Source organism: Amia ocellicauda, unplaced genomic scaffold (genome assembly GCF_036373705.1).
Source record: "Amia ocellicauda isolate fAmiCal2 unplaced genomic scaffold, fAmiCal2.hap1 HAP1_SCAFFOLD_62, whole genome shotgun sequence".
Taxonomy (NCBI): Eukaryota; Metazoa; Chordata; class Actinopteri; order Amiiformes; family Amiidae; genus Amia; species Amia ocellicauda.
In genome coordinates, this window is record NW_027102992.1 from 348,115 (window position 1) to 364,927 (window position 16,813).

At 46.3% G+C, this 16,813-nt stretch overlaps 11 non-coding genes and 36 pseudogenes across 11 annotated transcripts; all 47 read left to right on the plus strand.

Moving 5' to 3' along the window:
* The first annotated feature begins 21 nt into the window (after window positions 1-21).
* On the plus strand, window positions 22-140 carry LOC136739743 (uncharacterized; annotated as a pseudogene).
* Window positions 141-350: 210 nt separating this feature from the next.
* LOC136739822 (uncharacterized) lies at window positions 351-469 on the plus strand (annotated as a pseudogene).
* Window positions 470-693: 224 nt separating this feature from the next.
* On the plus strand, window positions 694-811 carry LOC136739708 (uncharacterized; annotated as a pseudogene).
* Window positions 812-1,021: 210 nt separating this feature from the next.
* Window positions 1,022-1,140, plus strand: LOC136739823 (uncharacterized; annotated as a pseudogene).
* A 224-nt stretch (window positions 1,141-1,364) lies between these two features.
* LOC136739709 (uncharacterized) lies at window positions 1,365-1,483 on the plus strand (annotated as a pseudogene).
* Window positions 1,484-1,692: 209 nt separating this feature from the next.
* LOC136739909 (5S ribosomal RNA) lies at window positions 1,693-1,810 on the plus strand. The gene has a single exon (XR_010813008.1). It is a non-coding gene; the product is annotated as a 5S ribosomal RNA (ribosomal RNA).
* Window positions 1,811-2,030: 220 nt separating this feature from the next.
* LOC136739661 (5S ribosomal RNA) lies at window positions 2,031-2,149 on the plus strand. The gene has a single exon (XR_010812982.1). It is a non-coding gene; the product is annotated as a 5S ribosomal RNA (ribosomal RNA).
* Window positions 2,150-2,369: 220 nt separating this feature from the next.
* Window positions 2,370-2,488, plus strand: LOC136739776 (uncharacterized; annotated as a pseudogene).
* Window positions 2,489-2,708: 220 nt separating this feature from the next.
* On the plus strand, window positions 2,709-2,826 carry LOC136739663 (uncharacterized; annotated as a pseudogene).
* Window positions 2,827-3,385: 559 nt separating this feature from the next.
* On the plus strand, window positions 3,386-3,504 carry LOC136739859 (uncharacterized; annotated as a pseudogene).
* A 221-nt stretch (window positions 3,505-3,725) lies between these two features.
* On the plus strand, window positions 3,726-3,844 carry LOC136739874 (5S ribosomal RNA). The gene has a single exon (XR_010813005.1). It is a non-coding gene; the product is annotated as a 5S ribosomal RNA (ribosomal RNA).
* A 209-nt stretch (window positions 3,845-4,053) lies between these two features.
* Window positions 4,054-4,172, plus strand: LOC136739729 (uncharacterized; annotated as a pseudogene).
* A 224-nt stretch (window positions 4,173-4,396) lies between these two features.
* Window positions 4,397-4,515, plus strand: LOC136739779 (uncharacterized; annotated as a pseudogene).
* A 225-nt stretch (window positions 4,516-4,740) lies between these two features.
* On the plus strand, window positions 4,741-4,859 carry LOC136739884 (uncharacterized; annotated as a pseudogene).
* Window positions 4,860-5,074: 215 nt separating this feature from the next.
* On the plus strand, window positions 5,075-5,193 carry LOC136739810 (uncharacterized; annotated as a pseudogene).
* A 209-nt stretch (window positions 5,194-5,402) lies between these two features.
* Window positions 5,403-5,521, plus strand: LOC136739705 (uncharacterized; annotated as a pseudogene).
* A 220-nt stretch (window positions 5,522-5,741) lies between these two features.
* LOC136739865 (uncharacterized) lies at window positions 5,742-5,860 on the plus strand (annotated as a pseudogene).
* Window positions 5,861-6,066: 206 nt separating this feature from the next.
* On the plus strand, window positions 6,067-6,185 carry LOC136739736 (uncharacterized; annotated as a pseudogene).
* Window positions 6,186-6,731: 546 nt separating this feature from the next.
* LOC136739897 (5S ribosomal RNA) lies at window positions 6,732-6,850 on the plus strand. Its single transcript, XR_010813007.1, has one exon. It is a non-coding gene; the product is annotated as a 5S ribosomal RNA (ribosomal RNA).
* A 219-nt stretch (window positions 6,851-7,069) lies between these two features.
* Window positions 7,070-7,188, plus strand: LOC136739899 (uncharacterized; annotated as a pseudogene).
* Window positions 7,189-7,402: 214 nt separating this feature from the next.
* Window positions 7,403-7,521, plus strand: LOC136739851 (uncharacterized; annotated as a pseudogene).
* A 209-nt stretch (window positions 7,522-7,730) lies between these two features.
* LOC136739640 (5S ribosomal RNA) lies at window positions 7,731-7,849 on the plus strand. The gene has a single exon (XR_010812962.1). It is a non-coding gene; the product is annotated as a 5S ribosomal RNA (ribosomal RNA).
* A 221-nt stretch (window positions 7,850-8,070) lies between these two features.
* Window positions 8,071-8,189, plus strand: LOC136739932 (uncharacterized; annotated as a pseudogene).
* A 206-nt stretch (window positions 8,190-8,395) lies between these two features.
* LOC136739784 (uncharacterized) lies at window positions 8,396-8,514 on the plus strand (annotated as a pseudogene).
* Window positions 8,515-9,072: 558 nt separating this feature from the next.
* On the plus strand, window positions 9,073-9,191 carry LOC136739819 (uncharacterized; annotated as a pseudogene).
* Window positions 9,192-9,411: 220 nt separating this feature from the next.
* LOC136739749 (uncharacterized) lies at window positions 9,412-9,530 on the plus strand (annotated as a pseudogene).
* A 209-nt stretch (window positions 9,531-9,739) lies between these two features.
* LOC136739651 (5S ribosomal RNA) lies at window positions 9,740-9,858 on the plus strand. Its single transcript, XR_010812972.1, has one exon. It is a non-coding gene; the product is annotated as a 5S ribosomal RNA (ribosomal RNA).
* A 211-nt stretch (window positions 9,859-10,069) lies between these two features.
* On the plus strand, window positions 10,070-10,188 carry LOC136739815 (uncharacterized; annotated as a pseudogene).
* A 224-nt stretch (window positions 10,189-10,412) lies between these two features.
* On the plus strand, window positions 10,413-10,531 carry LOC136739778 (uncharacterized; annotated as a pseudogene).
* Window positions 10,532-10,740: 209 nt separating this feature from the next.
* Window positions 10,741-10,859, plus strand: LOC136739925 (uncharacterized; annotated as a pseudogene).
* A 224-nt stretch (window positions 10,860-11,083) lies between these two features.
* On the plus strand, window positions 11,084-11,202 carry LOC136739717 (uncharacterized; annotated as a pseudogene).
* A 241-nt stretch (window positions 11,203-11,443) lies between these two features.
* Window positions 11,444-11,562, plus strand: LOC136739686 (5S ribosomal RNA). The gene has a single exon (XR_010812985.1). It is a non-coding gene; the product is annotated as a 5S ribosomal RNA (ribosomal RNA).
* A 222-nt stretch (window positions 11,563-11,784) lies between these two features.
* LOC136739907 (uncharacterized) lies at window positions 11,785-11,903 on the plus strand (annotated as a pseudogene).
* A 224-nt stretch (window positions 11,904-12,127) lies between these two features.
* On the plus strand, window positions 12,128-12,246 carry LOC136739760 (uncharacterized; annotated as a pseudogene).
* Window positions 12,247-12,462: 216 nt separating this feature from the next.
* Window positions 12,463-12,581, plus strand: LOC136739788 (uncharacterized; annotated as a pseudogene).
* Window positions 12,582-12,791: 210 nt separating this feature from the next.
* LOC136739871 (uncharacterized) lies at window positions 12,792-12,910 on the plus strand (annotated as a pseudogene).
* Window positions 12,911-13,134: 224 nt separating this feature from the next.
* Window positions 13,135-13,253, plus strand: LOC136739801 (uncharacterized; annotated as a pseudogene).
* Window positions 13,254-13,457: 204 nt separating this feature from the next.
* LOC136739967 (5S ribosomal RNA) lies at window positions 13,458-13,576 on the plus strand. Its single transcript, XR_010813039.1, has one exon. It is a non-coding gene; the product is annotated as a 5S ribosomal RNA (ribosomal RNA).
* Window positions 13,577-13,786: 210 nt separating this feature from the next.
* Window positions 13,787-13,905, plus strand: LOC136739725 (uncharacterized; annotated as a pseudogene).
* A 240-nt stretch (window positions 13,906-14,145) lies between these two features.
* Window positions 14,146-14,264, plus strand: LOC136739699 (5S ribosomal RNA). The gene has a single exon (XR_010812986.1). It is a non-coding gene; the product is annotated as a 5S ribosomal RNA (ribosomal RNA).
* A 222-nt stretch (window positions 14,265-14,486) lies between these two features.
* On the plus strand, window positions 14,487-14,605 carry LOC136739908 (uncharacterized; annotated as a pseudogene).
* Window positions 14,606-14,829: 224 nt separating this feature from the next.
* LOC136739656 (5S ribosomal RNA) lies at window positions 14,830-14,948 on the plus strand. The gene has a single exon (XR_010812977.1). It is a non-coding gene; the product is annotated as a 5S ribosomal RNA (ribosomal RNA).
* A 216-nt stretch (window positions 14,949-15,164) lies between these two features.
* Window positions 15,165-15,283, plus strand: LOC136739821 (uncharacterized; annotated as a pseudogene).
* A 210-nt stretch (window positions 15,284-15,493) lies between these two features.
* LOC136739872 (uncharacterized) lies at window positions 15,494-15,612 on the plus strand (annotated as a pseudogene).
* A 224-nt stretch (window positions 15,613-15,836) lies between these two features.
* Window positions 15,837-15,955, plus strand: LOC136739802 (uncharacterized; annotated as a pseudogene).
* A 215-nt stretch (window positions 15,956-16,170) lies between these two features.
* On the plus strand, window positions 16,171-16,289 carry LOC136739968 (5S ribosomal RNA). The gene has a single exon (XR_010813040.1). It is a non-coding gene; the product is annotated as a 5S ribosomal RNA (ribosomal RNA).
* Window positions 16,290-16,499: 210 nt separating this feature from the next.
* LOC136739726 (uncharacterized) lies at window positions 16,500-16,618 on the plus strand (annotated as a pseudogene).
* The last annotated feature ends 195 nt before the right edge of the window (window positions 16,619-16,813 follow it).

Below are 16,813 nucleotides of genomic sequence, written 5' to 3' on the forward strand. Positions count from 1 at the left end.
ATCATGCAGCCAGGCCTTTCGGCTTGTGTCCACACCGTCCTGAATGCGCCCGATCTCGTCAGATGTCGGAAGCTAAACGGGGCAGGGCCTGGTCAGTACTCGGATGGGAGACCTCCTAGAAATACCAGGTGCTGCAAGCTTTTTACGTCTCCTGGGTAACTTCATCGTAGCTCTTAATACTCTCTTTCTGTCTCCAGGAGATATAATTGAAGAATTGTACACGTACCAAGCTACTTTCAACACCCTTTGCTGCACTGGTATATCTCCCTCTATTTTTCTTTTTTTTTTTTGCTGGCAGTTCCGTCAATACCCGCCAGCCTTTAAGAGACATCATGCAGCCAGGCATCTCGGCTTGTGGCCACACCATCCTGAACGCGCCCGATCTCGTCAGATCTCGGAAGCTAAACGGGGCAGGACCTGGTCAGTACATGAATGTGAGACCTCCTGGAAATACCTAGTGCTGCAAGCTTTTACGTCTCCTGGGTAACTTTATCGTAGCTCTTAATACTCTCTCTCTGTCTGGAGGAGATATAATTGAAGTATTGTACACGTATCCAGCTACTGTCAACACCCTTTGCTGCACTGATATTTTTCCATCCATTTTTCTTTTTTCTTTAAATATATTTTTTTTTTGCTGGAAGTTCCGTCAATACCCGCCAACCTTTAAGAGACATCATGCAGCCAGGCCTTTCGGCTTGTGGCCACACCGTCCTGAATGCGCCCGATCTCGTCAGATCTCGGAAGCTAACGGGGCAGGGCCTGGTCAGTACTCGGATGGGAGACCTCCTAGAAATACCAGGTGCTGCAAGCTTTTTACGTCTCCTGGGTAACTTCATCGTAGCTCTTAATACTCTCTTTCTGTCTCCAGGAGATATAATTGAAGAATTGTACACGTACCAAGCTACTTTCAACACCCTTTGCTGCACTGGTATATCTCCCTCTATTTTTCTTTTTTTTTTTTGCTGGCAGTTCCGTCAATACCCGCCAGCCTTTAAGAGACATCATGCAGCCAGGCATCTCGGCTTGTGGCCACACCATCCTGAACGCGCCCGATCTCGTCAGATCTCGGAAGCTAAACGGGGCAGGACCTGGTCAGTACATGAATGTGAGACCTCCTGGAAATACCTAGTGCTGCAAGCTTTTACGTCTCCTGGGTAACTTTATCGTAGCTCTTAATACTCTCTCTCTGTCTGGAGGAGATATAATTGAAGTATTGTACACGTATCCAGCTACTGTCAACACCCTTTGCTGCACTGATATTTTTCCATCCATTTTTCTTTTTTCTTTTTATATATTTTTTTTTTGCTGGAAGTTCCGTCAATACCCGCCAACCTTTAAGAGACATCATGCAGCCAGGCCTTTCGGCTTGTGGCCACACCGTCCTGAATGCGCCCGATCTCGTCAGATCTCGGAAGCTAAACGGGGCAGGGCCTGGTCAGTACATGGATGGGAGACCTCCTAGAAATACCAGGTGCTGCAAGATTTTTACGTCTCCTGGGTAACTTCATCGTAGCTCTTAATACTCTCTTTCTGTCTCCAGGAGATATAATTGAAGAATTGTACACGTACCCGGCTACTTTCAACACCCTTTGCTGCACTGGTATATTTCCCTCTATTTCTCTTTTTTTTTTTGCTGGCAGTTCCGTCAATACCCGCCAGCCTTTAAGAGACATCATGCAGCCAGGCCTCTTGGCTTGCGGCCACACCGTCCTGAACGCGCCCGATCTCATCAGATCTCGGAAGCTAACGGGGCAGGGCCTGGTCAGTACTTGGATGGGTGACCTCCTGGAAATACCAGGTGCTGCAAGCTTTTGACGTCTCCTGGGTAACTTCATCATAGCTCTTAATACTCTCTTACAGTCTGTAGGAGATATAATTGAAGAATTGTACACGTACCCGGCTACTTTCAAAACCCTGTGCTGCACTGATATTTTTCCCTCCATTTTTCTATTTTTTTTTTTTTTTTTTTTGCTGGAAGTTCCGTCAATACCCGCCAACCTTTAAGAGACATCATGCAGCCAGGCCTTTCGGCTTGTGGCCACACCGTCCTGAATGCGCCCGATCTCGTCAGATCTCGGAAGCTAAACGGGGCAGGGCCTGGTCAGTACATGGATGGGAGACCTCCTGGAAATACCTGGTGCTGCTAGCTTTTACATCTCCTGGGTAACTTTATCGTAGCTCTTAATACTCTCTATCTGTCTGGAGGAGATATAATTGAAGTATTGTACACGTACCCAGCTACTGTCAACACCCTTTGCTGCACTGATATTTTTCCCTCCATTTTTCTATTTATTTATTTTTTATTTTTTGCTGGAAGTTCTGTCAATACCCGCCAGCCTTTAAGAGACATCATGCAGCCCGGCCTCTTGGCTTGTGGCCACACCGTCCTGAACACGGCCGATCTCGTCAGATCTCGGAAGCTAAACGGGGCAGGGCCTCTTCAGTACTTGGATGGGAGACCTCCTGGAAATACCTGGTGCTGCAAGCTTTTTACGTCTCCTGGGAAACTTCATCGTAGCTCTTAATACTCTCTATCTGTCTGGAGGAGATATAATTGAAGTATTGTACACTTACCCGGCTACTTTCAACAGCCTTTGCTGCACTGATATTTTTCCCTCCATTTTCCATTTTTTTTTTTTTTTTTTTTTGCTGGAAGTTCCGTCAATACCCGCCAGCCTTTAAGAGACATCATGCAGCCAGGCCTTTCGGCTTGCGGCCACACCATCCTGAACGCGCCCGATCTCGTCAGATCTCGGAAGCTAACGGGGCAGGGCCTGGTCAGTACTTGGATGGGAGACCTCCTAGAAATACCAGGTGCTGCAAGCTTTTTACGTCTCCTGGGTAACTTCATCATAGCTCTTAATACTCTCTTTCAGTCTGTAGGAGATATTATTGAAGAATTGTACACGTACCCGGCTACTTTCAAAACCCTTTGCTGCACTGATATTTTTCCCTCCATTTTTCTTTTTTCTTTTTTTTTTTGCTGGAAGTTCCGTCAATACCCGCCAGCCTTAAAGAGACATCATGCAGCTGGGCCTCTCGGCTTTCGGCCACACCGTCCTTAATGCGCATGATATCGTCAGATCTCGGAAGCTAAACGGGGCAGGACCTGGTCAGTACTTGAATGTGAGACCTCCAGGAAATACCAGGTGCTGCAAGCTTTTACGTCTCCTGGGTAACTTTATCGTTGCTCTTAATACTCTCTTTCAGTCTGCAGGAGATATAATTGAAGAATTGTACACGTACCCGGCTACTTTCAACACCCTTTGCTGCACTGATATTTTTCCATCCATTTTTCTTTTTTCTTTTTTTATATTTTTTTTTTGCTGGAAGTTCCGTCAATACCCGCCAACCTTTAAGAGACATCATGCAGCCAGGCATCTTGGCTTGCGGCCACACCGTCCTGAAGACGCAAGATCTCGTCAGATCTCGGAAGAAAAACTGGGCAGGGCCTGGTCAGTAATTGGATGGGTGACCTCCTGGAAATACCAGGTGCTGAAAGCTTTTTACATCTCCAGGGTAACTTCAGCGTAGCTCTTAATACTCTCATTCAGTCTGGAGGAGATATAATTGAAGAATTGTACATGTACCCGGCTACTTTCAACACCCTGTCCTGCACTGATATTTTTCCCTCCATTTTTCTATTTATTTATTTATTTTTTTTTGCTGGAAGTTCCGTCAATACCCGCCAGCCTTTAAGAGACATCATGCAGCCAGGCCTCTTGGCTTGCGGCCACACCGTCTTGAACGCGCCCGATCTCGTCAGATCTCGGAAGCTAAACGGGGCAGGGCCTGGTCAGTACTTGGATGGGAGACCTCCTAGAAATACCAGGTGCTGCAAGCTTTTTAAGTCTCCTGGGTAACTTCATCGTAGCTCTTAATACTCTCTTTCTGTCTCAAGGAGATATAATTGAAGAATTGTACACGTACCCGGCTACTTTCAACACCCTTTGCTGCACTGGTATATTTCCTAAATTTTTCTTTTTTTTTTTTGCTGGCAGTTCCGTCAATACCCGCCAGCCTTTAAGAGACATCATCCAGCCAGGCATCTCGGCTTGCGGCCACACCATCCTGAACGCGCCCGATCTCGTCAGATCTCGGAAGCTAAACGGGGCAGGACCTGGTCAGTACATGAATGTGAGACCTCCTGGAAATACCAGGTGCTGCAAGCTTTTACGTCTCCTGGGTAACTTTATCGTAGCTCTTAATACTCTCTTTCAGTCTGCAGGAGATATAATTGAAGAATTGTACACGTACCCGGCTACTTTCAACACCCTTTGCTGCACTGATATTTTTCCATCCATTTTTCTTTTTTCTTTTTTTATATATTTTTTTTGCTGGAAGTTCCGTCAATACCCGCCAACCTTTAAGAGACATCATGCAGCCAGGCATCTCGGCTTGCGGCCACACCGTCCTGAAGACGCAAGATCTCGTCAGATCTCGGAAGAAAAACTGGGCAGGGCCTGGTCAGTAATTGGATGGGTGACCTCCTGGAAATACCTGGTGCTGCAAGCTTTTACGTCTCCTGGGTAACTTTATCGTAGCTCTTAATACTCTCTCTCTGTCTGGAGGAGATATAATTGAAGTATTGTACACGTATCCAGCTACTGTCAACACCCTTTGCTGCACTGATATTTTTCCATCCATTTTTCTTTTTTCTTTTTTTCTTTTTATTTTTTTGCTGGAAGTTCCGTCAATACCCGCCAACCTTTAAGAGACATCATGCAGCCAGGCCTTTCGGCTTGTGGCCACACCGTCCTGAATGCGCACGATCTCGTCAGATCTTGGAAGCTAAACGGGGCAGGACCTGGTCGGTACATGAATGTGAGACCTCCTGGAAATACCTGGTGCTGCAAGCTTTTACGTCTCCTGGGTAACTTTATCGTAGCTCTTAATTCTCTCTTTCTGTCTGGAGGAGATATAATTGAAGTATTGTACACGTACCCAGCTACTGTCAACACCCTTTGCTGCACTGATATTTTTCTATCCATTTTTCTTTTTTCTTTTTTTTTTTTGCTGGAAGTTCCGTCAATACCCACCAGCCTAAAGAGACATCATGCAGCCGGGCCTCTTGGCTTTCGGCCACACCGTCCTGAACGCGCCCGATATCGTCAGATCTCGGAAGGTAAAAGGGGCAGGGCCTGGTCAGTACTTGGATGGGTGACCTCCTGGAAATACCTGGTGCTGCAAGCTTTTTTGTCTCCTGGGTAACTTCATCGTAGCTCTTAGTACTCTCTTTCTGTCTGGAGGAGATATAATTGAAGTATTGTACACGTACCCGGCTACTTTTAACACCCTTTGCTGCACTGGTATTTTTCCCTCTATTTTTCTTTTTTTTTTTCGCTGGCAGTTCCGTCAATACCCGCCAGCCTTTAAGAGACATCATGCAGCCAGGCATCTTGGCTTGCGGCCACACCATCCTGAACGCGCCCGATCTCGTCAGATCGCGGAAGCTAAACGGGGCAGGGCCTGGTCTGTACTTTGATGGGAGACCTCCTAGAAATACCAGGTGCTGCAAGCTTTTTACGTCTCCTGGGTAACTTCATCGTAGCTCTTAATACTCTCTTTCTGTCTCCAGGAGATATAATTGAAGAATTGTACACGTACCCGGCTACTTTCAACACCCTTTCCTGCACTGATATTTTTCCCTCCATTTTTCTATTTTTTTTTTTTTTTTTTTTGCTGGAAATTCCGTCAATACCCGCCAGCCTTTAAGAGACATCATGCAGCCAGACATCTCGGCTTGCGGCCACACCGTCCTGAACGCGCCCGATCTTGTCAGATCTCGGAAGCTAAACGGGGCAGGACCTGGTCAGTACATGAATGTGAGACCTCCTGGAAATACCTCGTGCTGCAAGCTTTTACGTCTCCTGGGTAACTTTATCGTAGCTCTTAATACTCTCTATCTGTCTGGAGGAGATATAATTGAAGTATTGTACACGTACCCAGCTACTGTCAACACCCTTTGCTGCACTGATATTTTTCCATCCATTTTTTTTTTTTTTTGCTGGAAGTTCCGTCAATACCCGCCAACCTTTAGGAGACATCATGCAGCCAGGCCTTTCGGCTTGTGGCCACACCGTCCCGAATGCGCCCGATCTCGTCATATCTCGGAAGCTAAACGGGGCAGGGCCTGGTCAGTACTTGGATGGGAGACCTCCTAGACATACCAGGTGCTGCAAGCTTTTTACGTCTCCTGGGTAACTTCATCGTAGCTCTTAATACTCTCTTTCTGTCTCCAGGAGATATAATTGAAGAATTGTACACGTACCCGGCTACTTTCAACACCCTTTCCTGCACTGATATTTTTCCCTCCATTTTTCGATTTTTTTTTTTTTTTTTTTGCTGGAAATCCCGTCAATACCCGCCAGCCTTTAAGAGACATCATGCAGCCAGGCATCTCGGCTTGCGGCCACAACATCCTGAACTCGCCCGATCTCGTCAGATCTTGGAAGCTAAACGGGGCAGGACCTGGTCGGTACATGAATGTGAGACCGCCTGGAAATACCTAGTGCTGCAAGCTTTTACGTCTCCTGGGTAACTTTATCGTAGCTCTTAGTACTCTCTTTCTGTCTGGAGGAGATATAATTGAAGTATTGTACACGTACACGGCTACTTTCAACAGCCTTTGCTGCACTGATATTTTTCCCTCCATTTTTCTTTTTTTTTTTGCTGGAAGTTCCGTCAATACCCGCCAACCTTTAAGAGACATCATGCAGCCAGGCCTTTCGGCTTGTGGCCACACCGTCCTGAATGCGCCCGATCTCGTCAGATCTCGGAAGCTAAACGGGGCAGGGCCTGGTCAGTACTTGGGTGGGAGACCTCCTAGAAATACCAGGTGCTGCAAGCTTTTTACGTCTCCTGGGTAACTTCATCGTAGCTCTTAATACTCTCTTTCTGTCTCCAGGAGATATAATTGAAGAATTGTACACGTACCCGGCTACTTTCAACACCCTTTCCTGCACTGATATTTTTCCCTCCATTTTTCGATTTTTTTTTTTTTTTTTTTGCTGGAAATTCCGTCAATACCCGCCAGCCTTTAAGAGACATCATGCAGCCAGGCATCTCGGCTTGCGGCCACAACATCCTGAACTCGCCCAATCTCGTCAGATCTTGGAAGCTAAACGGGGCAGGACCTGGTTAGTACATGAATGTGAGACCGCCTGGAAATACCTAGTGCTGCAAGCTTTTACGTCTCCTGGGTAACTTTATCGTAGCTCTTAATACTCTCTATCTGTCTGGAGGAGATATAATTGAAGAATTGTACACGTACCTGGCTACTTTCAACAGCCTTTGCTGCACTGATATTTCTCCCTCCATTTTTCTTTTTTTTTTTTTTTTTTGCTGGAAGTTCCGTCAATACCCACCAGCCTAAAGAGACATCATGCAGCCGGGCCTCTTGGCTTTCGGCCACACCGTCCTGAACGCGCCCGATATCGTCAGATCTCGGAAGGTAAAAGGAGCAGGGCCTGGTCAGTACTTGGATGGGTGACCTCCTGGAAATACCTGGTGCTGCAAGCTTTTTTGTCTCCTGGGTAACTTCATCGTAGCTCTTAGTACTCTCTTTCTGTCTGGAGGAGATATAATTGAAGTATTGTACACTTACCCGGCTACTTTTAACACCCTTTGCTGCACTGGTATTTTTCCCTCTATTTTTCTTTTTTTTTTTCGCTGGCAGTTCCGTCAATACCCGCCAGCCTTTAAGAGACATCATGCAGCCAGGCATCTTGGCTTGCGGCCACACCATCCTGAACGCGCCCGATCTCGTCAGATCTCGGATGCTAAACGGGGCAGGGCCTGGTCAGTACTTTGATGGGAGACCTCCTAGAAATACCAGGTGCTGCAAGCTTTTTACGTCTCCTGGGTAACTTCATCGTAGCTCTTAATACTCTCTTTCTGTCTCCAGGAGATATAATTGAAGAATTGTACACGTACCCGGCTACTTTCAACACCCTTTCCTGCACTGATATTTTTCCCTCCATTTTTCTTTTTTTTTTTTTTTTTTTTTTTGCTGGAAATTCCGTCAATACCCGCCAGCCTTTAAGAGACATCATGCAGCCAGACATCTCGGCTTGCGGCCACACCGTCCTGAACGCGCCCGATATTGTCAGATCTCGGAAGCTAAACGGGGCAGGACCTGATCAGTACATGAATGTGAGACCTCCTGGAAATACCTCGTGCTGCAAGCTTTTACGTCTCCTGGGTAACTTTATCGTAGCTCTTAATACTCTCTATCTGTCTGGAGGAGATATAATTGAAGTATTGTACACGTACCCAACTACTGTCAACACCCTTTGCTGCACTGATATTTTTCCATCCATTTTTTTTTTTTTTTGCTGGAAGTTCCGTCAATACCCGCCAACCTTTAGGAGACATCATGCAGCCAGGCCTTTCGGCTTGTGGCCACACCGTCCTGAATGCGCCCGATCTCGTCAGATCTCGAAAGCTAAACGGGGCAGTGCCTGGTCAGTACTTGGATGGGAGACCTCCTAGACATACCAGGTGCTGCAAGCTTTTTACGTCTCCTGGGTAACTTCATCGTAGCTCTTAATACTCTCTTTCTGTCTCCAGGAGATATAATTGAAGAATTGTACACGTACCCGGCTACTTTCAACACCCTTTCCTGCACTGATATTTTTCCCTCCATTTTTCGATTTTTTTTTTTTTTTTTTTGCTGGAAATTCCGTCAATACCCGCCAGCCTTTAAGAGACATCATGCAGCCAGGCATCTCGGCTTGCGGCCACAACATCCTGAACTCGCCCGATCTCGTCAGATCTTGGAAGCTAAACGGGGCAGGACCTGGTCGGTACATGAATGTGAGACCTCCTGGAACTACCTGGTGCTGCAAGCTTTTATGTCTCCTGGGTAACTTTATCGTAGCTCTTAATACTCTCTATCTGTCTGGAGGAGATATAATTGAAGAATTGTACACGTACCCGGCTACTTTCAACACCCTTTCCTGCATTGATATTTTTCCCTCCATTTTTCTATTTTTTTTTTTTTTTTTTTTTGCTGGAAGTTCCGTCAATACCCGCCAACCTTTAAGAGACATCATGCAGCCAGGCCTTTCGGCTTGTGGCCACACCGTCCTGAATGCGCCCGATCTCGTCAGATCTCGGAAGCTAAACGGGGCGCGGCCTAATCAGTACTTGGATGGGAGACTTCCTAGAAATACCAGGTGCTGCAAGCTTTTTACGTCTCCTGGGTAACTTCATCGTAGCTCTTAATACTCTCTTTCTGTCTCCAGGAGATATAATTGAAGAATTGTACACGTACCCGGCTACTTTCAACACCCTTTCCTGCACTGATATTTTTCCCTCCATTGTTCTATTTTTTTTTTTTTTTTTTTTGCTGGAAATTCCGTCAATACCCGCCAGCCTTTAAGAGACATCATGCAGCCAGGCCTTTCGGCTTGTGGCCACACCGTCCTGAATGCGCCCGATCTCGTCAGATCTCGGAAGCTAAACGGGGCAGCGCCTGGTCATTACTTGGATGGGAGACCTCCTAGAAATACCAGGTGCTGCAAGCTTTTTACGTCTCCTGGGTAACTTCGTCGTAGCTCTTAATACTCTCTTTCTGTCTCCAGGAGATATAATTGAAGAATTGTACACGTACCCGGCTACTTTCAACACCCTTTGCTGCACTGGTATATTTCCCTCTATTTTTCTTTTTTTTTTTCCTGGCAGTTCCGTCAATACCCGCCAGCCTTTAAGAGACATCATGCAGCCAGGCATCTTGGCTTGCGGCCACACCATCCTGAACGCGCCCGATCTCGTCAGATCTCGGAAGCTAAACGGGGCAGGGCCTGGTCAGTACTTGGATGGGAGACCTCCTAGAAATACCAGGTGCTGCAAGCTTTTTACGTCTCCTGGGTAACTTCATCGTAGCTCTTAATACTCTCTTTCTGTCTCCAGGAGATATAATTGAAGAATTGTACACGTACCCGGCTACTTTCAACACCCTTTGCTGCACTGGTATATTTCCCTCTATTTTTCTTTTTTTTTTTTTGCTGGCAGTTCCGTCAATACCCGCCAGCCTTTAAGAGACATCATGCAGCCAGGCATCTCGGCTTGCGGCCACACCATCCTGAACGCGCCCGATCTCGTCAGATCTCGGAAGCTAAACGGGGCAGGACCTGGTTAGTACATGAATGTGAGACCGCCTGGAAATACCTAGTGCTGCAAGTTTTTACGTCTCCTGGGTAACTTTATCGTAGCTCTTAATACTCTCTCTCTGTCTGGAGGAGATATAATTGAAGTATTGTACACGTATCCAGCTACTGTCAACACCCTTTGCTGCAATGATATTTTTCCATCCATTTTTCTTTTTTCTTTTTTTCTTTTTTTTTTTTGCTGGAAGTTCCGTCAATACCCGCCAACCTTTAAGAGACATCATGCAGCCAGGCCTTTCGGCTTGTGGCCACACCGTCCTAAATGCGCCCGATCTCGTCAGATCTCGGAAGCTAAACGGGGCAGGGCCTGGTCAGTACTTGGATAGGAGACCTCCTAGAAATACCATGTGCTGCAAGCTTTTTACGTCTCCTGGGTAACTTCATCGTAGCTCTTAATACTCTCTTTCTGTCTCCAGGAGATATAATTGAAGAATTGTACACGTACCCGGCTACTTTCAACACCCTTTGCTGCACTGGTATATTTCCCTCTATTTTTCTTTTTTTTTTTGCTGGCAGTTCCGTCAATACCCGCCAGCCTTTAAGAGACATCATGCAGCCAGGCATCTCGGCTTGCGGCCACACCATCCTGAACGCGCCCGATCTTGTCAGATCTCGGAAGCTAAACGGTGCAGGACCTGGTCAGTACATGAAAGTGAGACCTCCTGGAAATACCTAGTGCTGCAAGCTTTTACGTCTCCTGGGTAACTTTATCGTAGCTCTTAATACTCTCTCTCTGTCTGGAGGAGATATAATTGAAGTATTGTACACGTATCCAGCTACTGTCAACACCCTTTGCTGCACTGATATTTTTCCATCCATTTTTCATTTTTATTTTTTTTTATTTTTTTTTTGCTGGAAGTTCCGTCAATACCCGCCAACCTTTAAGAGACATCATGCAGCCAGGCCTTTCGGCTTGTGGCCACACCGTCCTGAATGCGCCCGATCTTGTCAGATCTCGGAAGCTAAACGGGGCAGGGCCTGGTCAGTACTTGGGTAGGAGACCTCCTAGAAATACCAGGTGCTGCAAGCTTTTTACGTCTCCTGGGTAACTTCATCGTAGCTCTTAATACTCTCTTTCTGTCTCCAGGAGATATAATTGAAGTATTGTACACGTACCCAGCTACTGTCAACACCCTTTGCTGCACTGATATTTTTCCATCCATTTTTCTTTTTTCTTTTTTTATTTTTTTTTTTTGCTGGAAGTTCCGTCAATACCCGCCAACCTTTAAGAGACATCATGCAGCCAGGCCTTTCGGCTTGTGGCCAAACCGTCTTGTGGCCACACCGTCCTGAATGCGCCCGATCTCATCAGATCTCGGAAGCTAAACGGGGCAGGGCCTGGTCAGTACTTGGATGGGAGACCTCCTGGAAATACCTGGTGCTGCAAGCTTTTTACGTCTCCTGGGTAACTTCATCGTAGGTCTTAATACTCTCTTTCTGTCTCCAGGAGATATAATTGAAGAATTGTACACGTACCCGGCTACTTTCAACACCCTTTGCTGCACTGGTATATTTCCATCCATTTTTCTTTTTTTTTTTTTTTTTTTTTTTTGCTGGAAGTTCCGTCAATACCCGCCAACCTTTAAGAGACATCATGCAGCGAGGCCTCTCGGCTTGCGGCCACACCGTCCTGAACGCGCCCGATCTCGTCAGATCTCGGAAGCTAAACGCGGCAGGACCTGGTCAGTACATGAAAGTGAGACCTCCTGGAAATACCTAGTGCTGCTAGCTTTTACGTCTCCTGGGTAACTTTATCGTAGCTTTTAATACTCTCTCTCTGTCTGGAGGAGATATAATTGAAGTATTGTACACGTATCCAGCTACTGTCAACACCCTTTGCTGCACTGATATTTTTCCATCCATTTTTCTTTTTTCTTTTTTTCTTTTTTTTTTTTGCTGGAAGTTCCGTCAATACCCGCCAACCTTTAAGAGACATCATGCAGCCAGGCCTCTCGGCTTGCGGCCACACCGTCCTGAATGCGCCCCATCTCGTCAGATCTCTGAAGCTAAACGGGGCAGGGCCTGGTCAGTAGTTGGATGGGAGACCTCCTAGAAATACCAGGTGCTGCAAGCCTTTTACGTTTCCTGGGTAACTTCATCGTAGCTCTTAATACTCTCTTTCTGTCTGGAGGAGATATAATTGAAGAATTGTACACGTACTAGGCTACTTTCAACACCCTTTGCTGCACTGATATTTTTCCCTCCATTTTTCTTTTTATTTTATTTTTTGGCTGGAAGTTCCGTCAATATCCGCCAGCCTTTAAGAGACATCATGCAGCCAGGCCTCTTGGCTTGTAGTCACACCGTCCTGAACGCGCCCGATCATATCAGATTTCGGAAGCTAAACGGGGCAGGGCCTGGTCAGTAATTGGATGTGTGACCTCCTGGAAATACCAGGTGCTGCAAGCTTTTTACGTCTCCTGGGTAACTTCATCGTAGCTCTTAATACTCTCTTTCTGTCTCCAGGAGATATAATTGAAGAATTGTACACGTACCCGGCTACTTTCAACACCCTTTGCTGCACTGGTATGTTTCCCTCTATTTTTCTTTTTTTTTTTTGCTGGAAATTCCGTCAATACCCGCCAGCCTTTAAGAGACATCATGCAGCCAGGCATCTCGGCTTGCGGCCACACCATCCTGAACTCGCCCGATCTCGTCAGATCTTGGAAGCTAAACGGGGCAGGACCTGGTCGGTACATGAATGTGAGACCTCCTGGAAATATCTGGTGCTGCAAGCTTTTATGTCTCCTGGGTAACTTTATCGTAGCTCTTAATACTCTCTATCTGTCTTGAGGAGATATAATTGAAGTATTGTACACGTACCCAGCTACTGTCAACACCCTTTGCTGCACTGATATTTTTCCATCCATTTTTCTTTTTTATTTTTTTATTTATTTTTTTTGCTGGAAGTTCCGTCAATACCCGCCAGCCTTTAAGAGACATCATGCAGCCAGGCATCTCGGCTTGCGGCCACACCGTCCTGAACGCGCCCGATCTCGTCAGATCTCGGAAGCTAAACGGGGCAGGACCTGGTCAGTACATGAATGTGATTCCTCCTGGAAATACCTGGTGCTGCAAGCTTTTACGTCTCCTGGGTAACTTTATCGTAGCTCTTAATACTCTCTATCTGTCTGGAGGAGATATAATTGAAGTATTGTACACGTACCCAGCTACTGTCAACACCATTTGCTGCACTGATATTTTTCCATCCATTTTTCTTTTTTTGCTGGAAGTTCCGTCAATACCCGCCAACCTTTAAGAGACATCATGCAGCCAGGCCTTTCGGCTTGTGGCCACACCGTCCTGAATGCGCCCGATCTCGTCAGATCTCGGAAGCCAAACGGGGCAGGGCCTGGTCAGTACTTGGATGGGAGACCTCCTAGAAATACCAGGTGCTGCAAGCTTTTTACGTCTCCTGGGTAACTTCATCGTAGCTCTTAATACTCTCTTTCTGTCTCCAGGAGATATAATTGAAGAATTGTACACGTACCCGGCTACTTTCAACACCCTTTGCTGCACTGGTATATTTCCCTCTATTTTTCTTTTTTTTTTTTGCTGGCAGTTCCGTCAATACCCGCCAGCCTTTAAGAGACGTCATGCAGCCAGGCATCTCGGCTTGCGGCCACACCGTCCTGAACGCGCCCGATCTCATCAGATCTCGGAAGCTAAACGGGGCAAGACCTGGTCAGTACTTGAATGTGAGACCTCCTGGAAATACCTGGTGCTGCAAGCTTTTACGTCTCCTGGGTAACTTTATCGTAGCTCTTAATACTCTCTTTCTGTCTGGAGGAGATATAATTGAAGTATTGTACACGTACCCAGCTACTGTCAACACCCTTTGCTGCACTGATATTTTTCCATCCATTTTTCTTTTTTCTTTTTTTATTTTTTTTTTTTGCTGGAAGTTCCGTCAATACCCGCCAACCTTTAAGAGACATCATGCAGCCAGGCCTTTCGGCTTGTGGCCAAACCGTCTTGTGGCCACACCGTCCTGAATGCGCCCGATCTCATCAGATCTCGGAAGCTAAACGGGGCAGGGCCTGGTCAGTACTTGGATGGGAGACCTCCTGGAAATACCTGGTGCTGCAAGCTTTTTACGTCTCCTGGGTAACTTCATCGTAGGTCTTAATACTCTCTTTCTGTCTCCAGGAGATATAATTGAAGAATTGTACACGTACCCGGCTACTTTCAACACCCTTTGCTGCACTGGTATATTTCCATCCATTTTTCTTTTTTTTTTTTTTTTTTTTTTTTGCTAGAAGTTCCGTCAATACCCGCCAACCTTTAAGAGACATCATTCAGCGAGGCCTCTCGGCTTGCGGCCACACCGTCCTGAACGCGCCCGATCTCGTCAGATCTCGGAAGCTAAACGCGGCAGGACCTGGTCAGTACATGAAAGTGAGACCTCCTGGAAATACCTAGTGCTGCTAGCTTTTACGTCTCCTGGGTAACTTTATCGTAGCTTTTAATACTCTCTCTCTGTCTGGAGGAGATATAATTGAAGTATTGTACACGTATCCAGCTACTGTCAACACCCTTTGCTGCACTGATATTTTTCCATCCATTTTTCTTTTTTCTTTTTTTCTTTTTTTTTTTTGCTGGAAGTTCCGTCAATACCCGCCAACCTTTAAGAGACATCATGCAGCCAGGCCTCTCGGCTTGCGGCCACACCGTCCTGAATGCGCCCGATCTCGTCAGATCTCTGAAGCTAAACGGGGCAGGGCCTGGTCAGTAGTTGGATGGGAGACCTCCTAGAAATACCAGGTGCTGCAAGCCTTTTACGTTTCCTGGGTAACTTCATCGTAGCTCTTAATACTCTCTTTCTGTCTGGAGGAGATATAATTGAAGAATTGTACACGTACTAGGCTACTTTCAACACCCTTTGCTGCACTGATATTTTTCCCTCCATTTTTCTTTTTATTTTATTTTTTGGCTGGAAGTTCCGTCAATATCCGCCAGCCTTTAAGAGACATCATGCAGCCAGGCCTCTTGGCTTGTAGTCACACTGTCCTGAACGCGCCCGATCATATCAGATTTCGGAAGCTAAACGGGGCAGGGCCTGGTCAGTAATTGGATGTGTGACCTCCTGGAAATACCAGGTGCTGCAAGCTTTTTACGTCTCCTGGGTAACTTCATCGTAGCTCTTAATACTCTCTTTCTGTCTCCAGGAGATATAATTGAAGAATTGTACACGTACCCGGCTACTTTCAACACCCTTTGCTGCACTGGTATGTTTCCCTCTATTTTTCTTTTTTTTTTTTGCTGGAAATTCCGTCAATACCCGCCAGCCTTTAAGAGACATCATGCAGCCAGGCATCTCGGCTTGCGGCCACACCATCCTGAACTCGCCCGATCTCGTCAGATCTTGGAAGCTAAACGGGGCAGGACCTGGTCGGTACATGAATGTGAGACCTCCTGGAAATATCTGGTGCTGCAAGCTTTTATGTCTCCTGGGTAACTTTATCGTAGCTCTTAATACTCTCTATCTGTCTTGAGGAGATATAATTGAAGTATTGTACACGTACCCAGCTACTGTCAACACCCTTTGCTGCACTGATATTTTTCCATCCATTTTTCTTTTTTATTTTTTTATTTATTTTTTTTGCTGGAAGTTCCGTCAATACCCGCCAGCCTTTAAGAGACATCATGCAGCCAGGCATCTCGGCTTGCGGCCACACCGTCCTGAACGCGCCCGATCTCGTCAGATCTCGGAAGCTAAACGGGGCAGGACCTGGTCAGTACATGAATGTGATTCCTCCTGGAAATACCTGGTGCTGCAAGCTTTTACGTCTCCTGGGTAACTTTATCGTAGCTCTTAATACTCTCTATCTGTCTGGAGGAGATATAATTGAAGTATTGTACACGTACCCAGCTACTGTCAACACCATTTGCTGCACTGATATTTTTCCATCCATTTTTCTTTTTTTTTTTTTTTTTTGCTGGAAGTTCCGTCAATACCCGCCAACCTTTAAGAGACATCATGCAGCCAGGCCTTTCGGCTTGTGGCCACACCGTCCTGAATGCGCCCGATCTCGTCAGATCTCGGAAGCCAAACGGGGCAGGGCCTGGTCAGTACTTGGATGGGAGACCTCCTAGAAATACCAGGTGCTGCAAGCTTTTTACGTCTCCTGGGTAACTTCATCGTAGCTCTTAATACTCTCTTTCTGTCTCCAGGAGATATAATTGAAGAATTGTACACGTACCCGGCTACTTTCAACACCCTTTGCTGCACTGGTATATTTCCCTCTATTTTTCTTTTTTTTTTTTGCTGGCAGTTCCGTCAATACCCGCCAGCCTTTAAGAGACGTCATGCAGCCAGGCATCTCGGCTTGCGGCCACACCGTCCTGAACGCGCCCGATCTCATCAGATCTCGGAAGCTAAACGGGGCAAGACCTGGTCAGTACTTGAATGTGAGACCTCCTGGAAATACCTGGTGCTGCAAGCTTTTACGTCTCCTGGGTAACTTTATCGTAGCTCTTAATACTCTCTTTCTGTCTGGAGGAGATATAATTGAAGTATTGTACACGTACCCAGCTACTGTCAACACCCTTTGCTGCACTGATATTTTTCCATCAATTTTTTTATTTTTATTATTATTTATTTTTTCTGCTGGAAGTTCCGTCAATACCCGCCAACCTTT